The following is an 11,705-nucleotide window of genomic DNA, read 5'->3' as shown; positions in this document are numbered from 1 at the left end:
TTTATTACTTCAATATTGGACTACTGTAATCCCTTACTATCTAGCTGTGCTATTAAGTGCCTAAAGTGCCTAGCGAGTTCAAAATGCAGCAGCCATAGTTCTTAATAGAGCTAGAAAATTTGATCACATCAATCATATCTTAGCTACTTTACTTTAGCTCCCAGTAAAATTTCGTATTGATTATAAACTACTTTTAATAATTCCAAATGTGCATTAGACTTTACAGTAACCTAAGACAACCCTTTTGCATGAAGGGAACTGGTAACTATGCTCACCCTCCATAATGTGCAAAAGATATTTAAAGTGTAGGACAGTCGAAGCATTATGTGTGCGTGTGTGTGATGTTATTAACGTGACAGTAAAAGCTTACCATTTTTAAACGGGGGCTGATTGACTTTCCACTTATGCAAGACTTATGTCAAGAGTACATGTCAAAAATTAGAGACGAAATGAGGTGCTAAATGCCGCAATTAGGCATACAGCAGTCAAAGGCAATTTGGAAACACACTTAGAAAACAAAGATCATGATCTTTGATCATGATCAAACTTTCAAAAAGCTTATCAATGTGACGAGAATGTGAGGTTTAGGTTCATCTATAGTGTTACAGTATCAATGTGAAATATGGATATCGAGGTCAGCATCACGTAAGAATGTATATGTGTGAAACATCTTCGTCGCCATAAATGTTGTGTTGTTACATAATTAAGCAGTCCATCCAGTTTCATTTACTTGATTTATTAGCAACCTGTGTCCACTGTCTAACTCAAGTATTTTTATTTTAATTTCCTCCATGTTGTTTATAATAGGCCTACAGTAAGAAATCCTTTTAACTGATTAATAATTAAAAAATATCTTTCTTGACTATAAGAATATAGCTTAACCACTAGAAAGATTAAACATCCAGTGAGTGTGTATCCTGGCATGTTAATGTAAAAGGCAGCTCCTACTGGATTTGGGGAAAGATTAGTAAAAGATTTCAAGTATCTGCAAAGCAAAAAACTGCCTATTCAACAGGCATGAATGATGTGCTACCGAAGTAGTTGTTTTATTTGCATAGCCTAATTAATATCATTAGATCAAGTTCTATATTACCTATATTGTTATATTACAATTTTGCTTTTGCTTTTTTGCTTCACAATTGTTACACATAATTGCTGCACCTGATACAAGGATAGGAATTTCAATTTATTCATACTGGATATAAGAATCATTAATGGCTGCTGAGTGAAGCACTTTCATTGAAAATTCATCCACCAATTTTTTTTTTTTTTTTTTTATTATTTTTTTTTTATATATTATATAACCAGAAACAGGGCACATCAACCAGGAATACATTCCAGCTCTGTTTTAGAACACTGGCTGTGATTCATTACATTTTGGCAATTGTGAAAACAAACTGGATGATACTTCTAAAAGTAATTGTGTTTGCAGTTTATTTGCACAGTTACATGAACAACACATGTAGTAATCGGATCTAGAAAGTTGCCAACCCTATTAAAATATTAGGTTTATAGTATAATATTTGAATTAAACAGACAAAGCATTAATCACAATCATTTGCATGATTATTAAATCTTGAACCAAAAATGTATCAGAGAGCTCTAGTGTTTTTCACAAACACACAACCAATTAAACTGTGCTTGACCATTTCTTGCCCACTATATCATTCTCTGCAGTTTACTGAGAAAGACCTGACACTGGATAATGCCATTGTCTATTCGAAGGCCAAAACAACAACAATCTTGGTTATCAAAGATTCACTCCACCCTGACCACAGCCTCTTCTTTTAGAAGCTATGAAAAAACCACCATCGCAGCTTGTGAGCACAAATCTAGCCTCTTAAAAATACTCGCCTGGAATTAAACCTAGTAGAGTTCCACAACGAGGTGCAATTTGTAAAAGGACGTCTTTTTCTCTCAGAGTTAGAAATCTGCAGAAATAAATACATCAGTTAAATTTTTAAATATGTAGGTTAGAAATCCAAGTATAAAGAGCAGATATATTATCTGTGCTAATTAATAAACGTATTTAAAGTATACATTTAGTAGGCCTAAAAATATAACTCGTATGTAAATCATATCTAAATATTTTTATTTAGAGTAAATTACATGCGACATATTGAAGATTTTGATTTTTTTGGCCCGCTTCCACCATACCGCCTCATCGGGAACTGTTACACTTTATTTTTTATTTCTTTTTATTTATAACTTAAAAATAATCACCTGGAATGTAAACCTAGCCGAGGTCCACAACGAGGTGCAATTTGTAAAAGGACGTTTTTTTTCTCTCAGAGTTAGAAATCTGGAGAAATAAATATATGAATTTATTACCCCCCATCAGTGGACCTTTAGAGCTTTATTATTCAAAATAAGACAGACAGATGAACAGACAAACGCAAAATGTATATATAATATTTTTAAGTATTCGCCATCTGCACCATTACAGGAATGATGTGTGTGTGTGTGTGTGTGTGTGTGTGTGTGTGTGTGTGTGTGTGTGTGTGTGTGTGTGTGTGTGTGTGTGTGTATGTATGTATGTATGTATGTATCTATGTATATGGTTATGTGTGAGTACATGTATGTTGGATTGTATATGTACACGTATTAGAGTGTGATATTTATCGTTTATGGATTGGCTCTGTATGGATTTTATCAAAGGTGTCCACTCTAGATTATTGGTTCTGTTATTGATTAATTCTGAGAATTATTCTATTGATATATATACTCTATCAATAGATTTTTCTATTGGGTGACACTAATATTATTTTTTGTTTTCCAGTTCATGAATATGTTTTTTGTTTGTTGTTTTTTTGCAAGAATATTTTTATTATATCAATATAATAATGTTATACATAGTATCCTGTCATATTGGTTGATGATATGTCTCCTAGGAGACATAAAGAGGGTGTTGGATGGATATGGTTATTTAAAGCATGGGATATGTTGGTGATGCACTATATTGGACTGTTTGCACTTGTGTAGCATGTTGTCTGTTGCACTGTTGTTTTTATGTTGCACCATGGCCCTGGAGGAACGTTGTCTCGTTTTTGTTGTGTACTTGTATATATAGCTGAAATGACAATAAAACCACTTGAACTTGAACTCGAACTTGATGACGACTTGCCAAAATTGCTTGATAGGTGTGCTCTGCCACGTGGCGTGAATGTAATCGTCAACTGTGATTTGAGTAAAGTATGTACAGATTGCTGAGCTTGTGAAACCAATTTTAAACATCCAATGTGTAGTATAATGTACTCTGTATTATTTTGTACTGAATGCATTGTAGGTCAGTGTTGCTGTCATGTGGTAATTATTGTTACACATTTTAATCCAAACTGCAGCGTCATGGGCTAGTAATAAATGTTCCTTCTATTGTCTCAATGGGAGAGTAACTGTGAGATTTGATTTCACTATTATTTTGTATATCTTAGATAATAGGTTTTTTGTATTAAGAATGTTTGTTTATAAATTCTGATATGGATGTAGGTATCGGAATTGATTTTTGAACACATAGGTGATCTTAGCTGATGGTATTGTAGGAACTGGGGGCTTTCTATAGCATATTTTGTGGCTAGTTGTGGGCGTGACATGAAACAAGTCTTAGGATAAATATGTTTAAGGTTTGTAATGCCTTTTTCTGTCCAAGATGTAAAGTTTAATATTTTTGTTCATGGTAAAGCCTGGATTGTTCCAAATGGGAGAATGAATAGTTCGTGTGAGTGTGGAGTTTGATATCTTGTGGAATTTCCACCAAACTGTTAGTGTCATGGCCACCTTCAAACTGTTGAAACATGGATATTTTTGAATATGAGTCTGGGCACATTTGAAACACCTGCCGCAAACATTACTGACATTATATCTTGTTTATGTGATTGGCTGTGCTTCTCTAGCCACAAGTACTTTTTGATTTATTTATTTTTTAATTTGGTAATTTTATATATAACAGCAACAAATGACAGCTTAAGTTTTATGACAAAATGTGCAAACAAGCTGGCCTGAGAGGTGTGTAGCGGGATATGACTCAGTGCATCTCTGGTGCTGCTTTTGATGAGTACAGTGTCATAAGTGTGTCTGTCCAGCAGCGCAAAGAGGAGATACAGCTTCTTCTCCCGGAGGTTTCCGATAAATATGTAGATATGTTAGTATGTAATAGAAAGACAGCTGTCCATCCTCATAGTCTAGGTACATGCCCGCATTCCTGGGCAATTGTGTCAGGGGCAGAGGGGTCTCAGGCTTGGTGCAGGTGTACGACTTCTGGGTGCTCCTCCAGAGCACCCAGAAACCCTCACAGTGGGTTTCTCAACTTGCTCAGACTCAAATCTCAATATCGGCATCCGAACCGTCTTAGAGAGGAACAAAAAACACAACTCATTTGATTAAATTGTTCCAGTATAAATATGGTTATCAAACATGCTTTTAAAAATATACTTCCATGGAGATGGTGCCCTACAGGGTAGTGTTGGAACAGTGTGTACAGGCTTAGTGTCATGTTGTGGCCCCGCCCCCTCCTCAAACATCTTGGTGTGTGTGTGTTCGTCTGTGTTGCCACACCCTCTCGTGTCGTTCACCTGTTCTCTGTTATGTGTAATCGGCTTGGGTGTATATATGTCTCGTGTGTCATAGTACGTGTGTTGGTGTTTGAGATGTGCATAGTATTTGAGCTTTGTTGTATGTTTTGCATGTTTGCAAAAATAAAAGTGCGTTTCATCGTGCCTCGTCCCCGCATCCTGCTTATCCTCGCAACGTCACAACTAGACCACTTTAGATGTAACTTAGAACCTCCAGTGACCTCTGTATGTGTTTCTTTAGTTGTATGAGCTCCACTGGAGGACTCTGAATAGTTGACAATGGAAGAGGGGTATATCAGATTCACCCCTTCTGCCTCGGTGTGACAGATTAACACACTGCATTAACGTTTAGAAATAAAAACATATGGTAAACACAATCTAGAAAATATTACCTTGTAACAATTCATTCAGTATATGAACTGTTTTCTGTGTCCTTATGTCTATAAATTAAAAGTAATAAAACATTTAAATGATAAATAAATTACAATGAATGTATAAATGTTCACAAATAAGAAACTACATTGGTCTGCACTTTTCTCCACAGATTCAAGGAACTCATGAAAGTTGGAAGCTATAAAAACACATAATACAGAATTATAGACTGACTGATGTTTGAGCAGAAAGATCACTGTGATGTTCTCATATCTAAAGCACTCAAAGCATTGATGTTATGTAAATGAACTGTGATCTGATTGGTTTAAGGAAATAGATTCACCTACTTTGAAGTTCAAGTTTTTATCAAAAGGTTAGAACTGGTTGACTATACTTTGTCTGTCCTGCAACAGGAAATTTAAACATTTATATCCAAAGTATTACGCGATAGAAATCAATTCAAGACTACCCGTTATTGACCGCTAGATGGGGAAAGATACGAAGAAATAAATGAGTCCAGCTCCTCCTGCCCGACTTTACGGTGAGACTCTGCTTTTACGTCATTAAAACGCTAAAGAAAAAAGGCCGCCATATTTGTAGTTCCACAACGTGAAAAGGCGTCATTTTGTATGCCGAAGAATGAATAAACACCATGCCATGCCTTGAAGACGACGAAATTGCAATTTATTTAGCTAGCCATAAGAATAAGAATAGCTGTTTAATTTACATAATCACAAATATATTGCATGTACATACAGCTACATTTCAGTCGATCAAAAATGTTTCACGTATTTATAACCGCAACTTTATGTTACAGTGGTCATATCAGAGATTTACCAATATAAAACGCAACAGGTGTCGTGTTCTGTAATAGAACATTTTAACATTTATATCCATATTACACATAACCAAGGTGTAATATAACCATATGTACTGAACAGACATAAACAGCCTGTGTAAAATACATGTATGTGTCTTCTACAGCAATTACTGTGCCGTGCACACCTTAAGTTTGGCATGAAGTGTTTGCTTTTTCCAAAGCAAGTAGTATTAAATTATTCTCATAGAATAAATTTCACAAAGACATGGACTTCTCAGTTGACCGTAGAAAGATGTTTGTGTTTTTTTTTGTATTTAATTTATTTAATGCGAATCGTATGTAGGTTACCACTGCTAAGCTTCACCACTGTCAAGATAAGACCTCGAAAAGACGCAGAAATTTATTTTAATAACAGCTTCTGCTGATTTATTCAATAACTGTATGACACCGTTTGAGCGTACGTACCGACTGAAAACAAACTCAAATTATTAGAGACACTCTTACTGCGTCTCCACATTGAAACATATCAGTTAGTTAGCTAGGCTGGCTAACTAGCTTAGCTTTATTAGCTAGCTAAGCTAATTGCGAAGAGGATTACGTTAAAGAACCCCCGGTCTACAGTTGTGCACATACAGGAAAATTAATGAATAGCATGGTAATACACGCATTTATTGGAACAGTTATGTAGCTAATATGCATTTGTAGTATGTGCGCCTGGCGTAGAAATGAGTCTTTGTTAGCCCATTAAGGCTATCTTAGCTAGGCTAGTCCGAGCAAGCTAAGTGCTGGTTGCTATGACAACGGGCTTGGTGTATTTTGCGAGCTTGTCGGCTACCGACAAGGCTCAAGGCAACAGGGTCCTGTCCCTTGACTTAGGTTGATCTAGAGGTATTTCAAGAAACTTCTCAAGCGCACTTTAGTGGCAAAGAACAATATTTTCACTTGAACAGGGACCTCAGATTAAAAGTCTGATGCTCTACTGACTGAGCTATTCAGGAGAGAAGCAATATCAGAAACATTACAAGTGCAATGTACATGTATGCAAAGAAAATTGAGTTCATGTGTATCGCATTAAGATGTCAATCTGCCTATGGAACATAACACCTCTTACAAGGCTCGATTTTTGCTCTCAAGCTGCAATGGTTTTGTCATGTTGTCTAAGAGAAGAGGCTTTGGTCGGTGGAGTGAGTCTTTGATAACTAAGATTGTAACTAAGATTGAAACTGCTCACCGCACTACATCGAGTACACAAGGTGTAATGAACTCGCTATGAGAATGATCTCAATAAGTAACTCAAAAAGGATAGGCTCATCATGATGCATTAGCTAACAGTCTGCACTCATGCACAAGTGTGAATGTTCAACATTCATTCAAGCATCTCGAGGTCACAGTCTGTAGTGTGTACAAAAGGAATCTAAAGGAAAGGTTTGAGCAAGTGCATCCTCCACTGATAAGAGATATAACTTTAGACTTCAATTGTAACATTAGAAAAAAGATGTACATACAGTCCATTTGTTTAAAATGTTCTTTGATGTGAAGCTCATATTATTTTGCCCCAACTTACGCAGAACTTGATTGTTGGAAGAATACAACAGGGGAACTTTCAGTTGTACTTCACATGACTGACACTGTGTAGACTTTAACTAATGTACAGTTGTGTAGCTTTAGAGTTGTGTACAATTAGAGCAAGTGACCTAAGCAACATGTATTGCATACACAGTTTGCCTTAACAAACCTATCACTTCATCATGGTCAGAATATTTGTTATAGATACATGTAATGCTTCAGCATTGCTACTAGTTCTAATACACTCAAACTAGTGCACCAGAGTGGGTGATGGTAATGGTACTGTTAGAAGCAAACCTATATGACTGGGGTTGGGCTTCCACACACTGTCCCTTTCTCCCAATTCACAGAGCGGAAACGACTCGTTTTCAGCCTGGTTTTTTTTTTTTTTTGCACAACCAATTTCCAACCTCTCTATATATATATCGCTTGGAATTCAACAGGCACCTGTTGCTACTGCACCTTTAAGACGGATGTAAGATAAATGAGCTCCTTTATGATTGGCTGCCCTGTATTGTGCTTCATTCAAAAGGTACTCAGAGCTGAAATGCCTGAGAAAGGCAATTTAAGTGGGTGTGCTAAACCTCTATAGGCTGAATAGGCAGAGATAGGTCAATAAAGTGTTCTTGTGACATTAGAAATACAAATTTCAAAAGGGGCATTTTTGGCAGCTTAACTGACATAGTTAAGAATTTTAACATTTAAAATATATATATTAAAAGGAGAATGTTACTCATTTCACTCTGACTGTAAAACAGTGCATATTGTGTTAAATGGGATTTCCATCCCATGTTTTTAAGGCTGCCTTATGTATAAATAAATATGCAAGAATGCAGAGCATGAATAGGTCAGTCTTCAATTCTGTATCACATACCTACCCTTGATAACACCGTGGTAACTGGAAAAAAACAACCCTTTTTACTCAGTTGTCACTACTTCCAATAGACTTCACGCTAATCTCATAGAAGTCCACCCCTTTCCGTGTCCTCCGGAAACAGCACTTCCGTTATGTTGTGACAGGATTTGTTCCTGAAGTTGTATGTGTTTTCTAAATTTGCACCGCATTTCTAAAGTGTGTTACCACTTTGATGAATATGCTTTGTTTATTTGCAGCACGATGGGTTTTCCAGGACACCGTAATTTATGCATGTTTAATTCCATCTTTTATTCACGTACTAAGCCCAACTCTATAGGCTAATATTTATAAAACCGAGATAACCATAGAAACGTCTTCATCTGTGCTTGATACTTTGTTCCTGAAGTTGTATGCGTTTTCTAAATTTGCAGCGCATTTCGAAAGTGTAGAGATGCACTGTTGAGGTAGAGATGCACTTTCATTAATACTGCTTACACTGTGTTTCTTTACAACACGCATGGACGTGTTGAAGCAACTCATATGCATGGAACACTAATACTCAGAGCATTGGAAGGTTGAAATCAGAAGCTATCTGGCTCACACAATGTTTTAAATGTGCCAAGGGAAATTCCAAGTGTGGCCATCCTTGAGTGGAGTGGAAGATAAATATGTTTTTTTTGTATTTCAAAGCGGCTGTAAGAGTATAACAGGCAGTTTAGAACATGTCAGTCCCTCCATGTAATTTGAGAGAAAATATCCTATGAAGATTGGACCAAGATTCCTGCAGAGTATTTTCAGCACATAGTGGAAACTATGCCAGAAAGAATTTCTGCAGTTCTGGAGGCCAAAGAAGGTCCAACATGCTATTAAATGGGTGTACTTAAGCCCACTGTGTCCTATAATAGGATGTTGCTGGAATGTATGTGGATGTTGTTGGAATGGCCGCAGAGTTGCGGCAGCAGTACAGGTAGTCTGTGATCCTTTCCCCCATCCGAGTGAGTTTGCCCTATTGCACGGGGTCGAGTTATGATGTGAATGTTTAATTACACAGGATGGATTGTGGGCTACAGAACCAAACAGCCTTCAGGATTCAAGTAGAGAAAGGTGAAACTTCTCCAGCCTTTGAGTTAATCACAGGACTATTGCATAGCAATTAGGGATAACAGAACAGCTTTCGGGGGGTTTGGGTGGGGTGCCTTATCCGCCCCTTTAACAGAGTAGTCACAATTCAAATTTCCCTTCTTCCATTGTTTACAAGGCATTATACATGTGGTTTATTTATAGTGCACGGAGTAATATGCAGCGAGTCTGGTCTGTCTGCTTTGGAAGAGAAACATTTGGCCAAAAGAGCAAGACACAGCCAGGAGGATGATTGCTAAGAGCACATCATAATATGCACCTTAAAGCTGTGCTCTACAGCTAGGTCCTGTTCCATGACTGCATATATAAATTTACTACTGACATTGCCATTTATATCTGGCCATTTACAGTGCACTCTTGCTCAGTGCAGCACTTGAAGCTGATTTTCCATTGTGTAGTTATTATGTTCAAGAGATGTTTGACCCGGTCAGGGTGACACACTTTAGTGAGGGCAGCAGTATCCTAGAGGACACTACAGACAGTGACGGAGACATCTCAGAGCGCGAGGTGAGAGGTTGAGTTTTTTGTTACTCTCTCTACGACATACTTTTCATGCCAGGTACTATTGTCCAGTTCAGCCCAATTTAATTTACTGCCTTGTATTATCATATATAAATTGCTGAACATCTTATCACTCAGTTTCAAACATCCCCTCAGCTGTTTTAAGCCATTTCGGTTATTCAGAAGTACTGCTAAATGGATGTGGTGGGAAAATGAGAGCACATCAAACACAGACAGCTTTATGCATTGAGTAGTAAAGAGTAAAAGTTTATTGAGTTTGTAAAGGGAAAGAAATGTGAGTTCCACCTTCCAACTATAACTTTTCTAGGATACGTGATCAGCCATGGTGAAATCACTACGGATGATAAGAAGATCAATGCCATCTTCCAGTGGCCCATTACTATTATAGTTAAAAAACTCCAGAGATTCTTGGGATTTGCAAACTTTTACCGATGCTTCATATGGAATTTTAGCAGCATTGCAGCTCCTCTCACAGCCCTCCTGAAAGGAGCAATGACCAAGCTACTTTGGAATCAGGAGGCTGATCAAGCATTCAGGAAACTGAAAGAAGCTTTTACCACGACTAGCATACGTCGACATCCTGATCCTTCCATTCCATTTGTCGTGGAAGCTGATGCTGCTAACATCGGGGTAGGAGCTGTACTTTCACAACGATACGACAAGTCCAAGTTACAATAGATGATTAAATAGACAAGTGTATATAAAATAGATGATGGAATAAACAAGCCATACAAGACACAGTCATCCCAATGGAATGTCTGTCGGGAAAACATTACCTACCTTGTGCTGTGACCATCTGTTGAAGTGGGCTCATTCTTCGCTGGTTCAGGGCTATGACAAGCGATATTTATAAGTATGTTTCTTCATGTTCAATTTGCAGTCAAAGCAAGATGCCTAAGACCCTACCCACAGGAAAGCTCATGCTTCTTCCCGTACCAGAAAGTCCTTGGTCTCACATCACCTTAGATTGCGTTACTGACCTCTCTGTCCTCACTGTAGTTGATGGATTCTCCAGGGGTGTGTGGTTCATTGTGTTTCCGAGTATGCCTACAGCCTGCCAAACTGTGGAAGCCTTGTTTAACCAGGTGTTCCGTATATTTGGCATCCCAGAGGACATAATATCATATTGGGGACATCAATTCACATCTCGAGTTTGGGCTTCCTATATTGAACACATCGGGGTAGCTATTAGTTTTACATCCACAGTCAAATGGCCAATTCCTACATTGTTTTTATATGAACAATCCATCAGACCGGTCCAAGTTCCTCTTATTGGCAGAAATGGCCCAAAATTCACTTACTAGTTCATCCACTGGCTTGACTCCTTTTTATTGTATTTTAGGTTATCAGCCTCAAATGTCCCATGGACTTCCATATCAGCTGGTTTCCCCGCTGTGGATGAGTGGATGCAGCGGAGCGAAAGGGTATGGGAGGAAACAGATCAGTGTATTGTATGAGTTCTCTGAACGTATAAGGAAATTGCGGACAGGCACAGAGGGGAGAACCCGATATACCAACCTGGTGACAGAGTGTGGCTCTCTACACAGGACTACCGCAAGCCGGGGTCATGTCGCAGGTTAGGTCCCAAGTATATCGGTCCATATGAAATGACCAAGCACATTAATGAAGTCACATATCAACTCAACTTACCTGCTCACTTTTGTGTTTTGAGGTCATTTCATGTGTCCCTTCTTAAGCCTGTTGTTCCTGTTGTGGCCTTTGGATGAGATCACCCCTGAGGTCACTCCTGTATTAAGTATGTTGGTTGCTGTCATTAGAGTGTATTGTTTCTGAAGGTTTTTTTGCATTATGCAATGCCTCTTCGCAGAGTGTGATTTTCAAGAACTTTAGTAAGCAGATG

This window comes from Electrophorus electricus, unplaced genomic scaffold (assembly GCF_041902795.1).
Source record: "Electrophorus electricus isolate QZ-2024a unplaced genomic scaffold, ASM4190279v1 Scaffold34, whole genome shotgun sequence".
NCBI lineage: Eukaryota > Metazoa > Chordata > Actinopteri > Gymnotiformes > Gymnotidae > Electrophorus > Electrophorus electricus.
The sequence above is the reverse complement of the archived record's forward strand: the minus strand, read 5'-3'. Positions refer to the sequence as shown.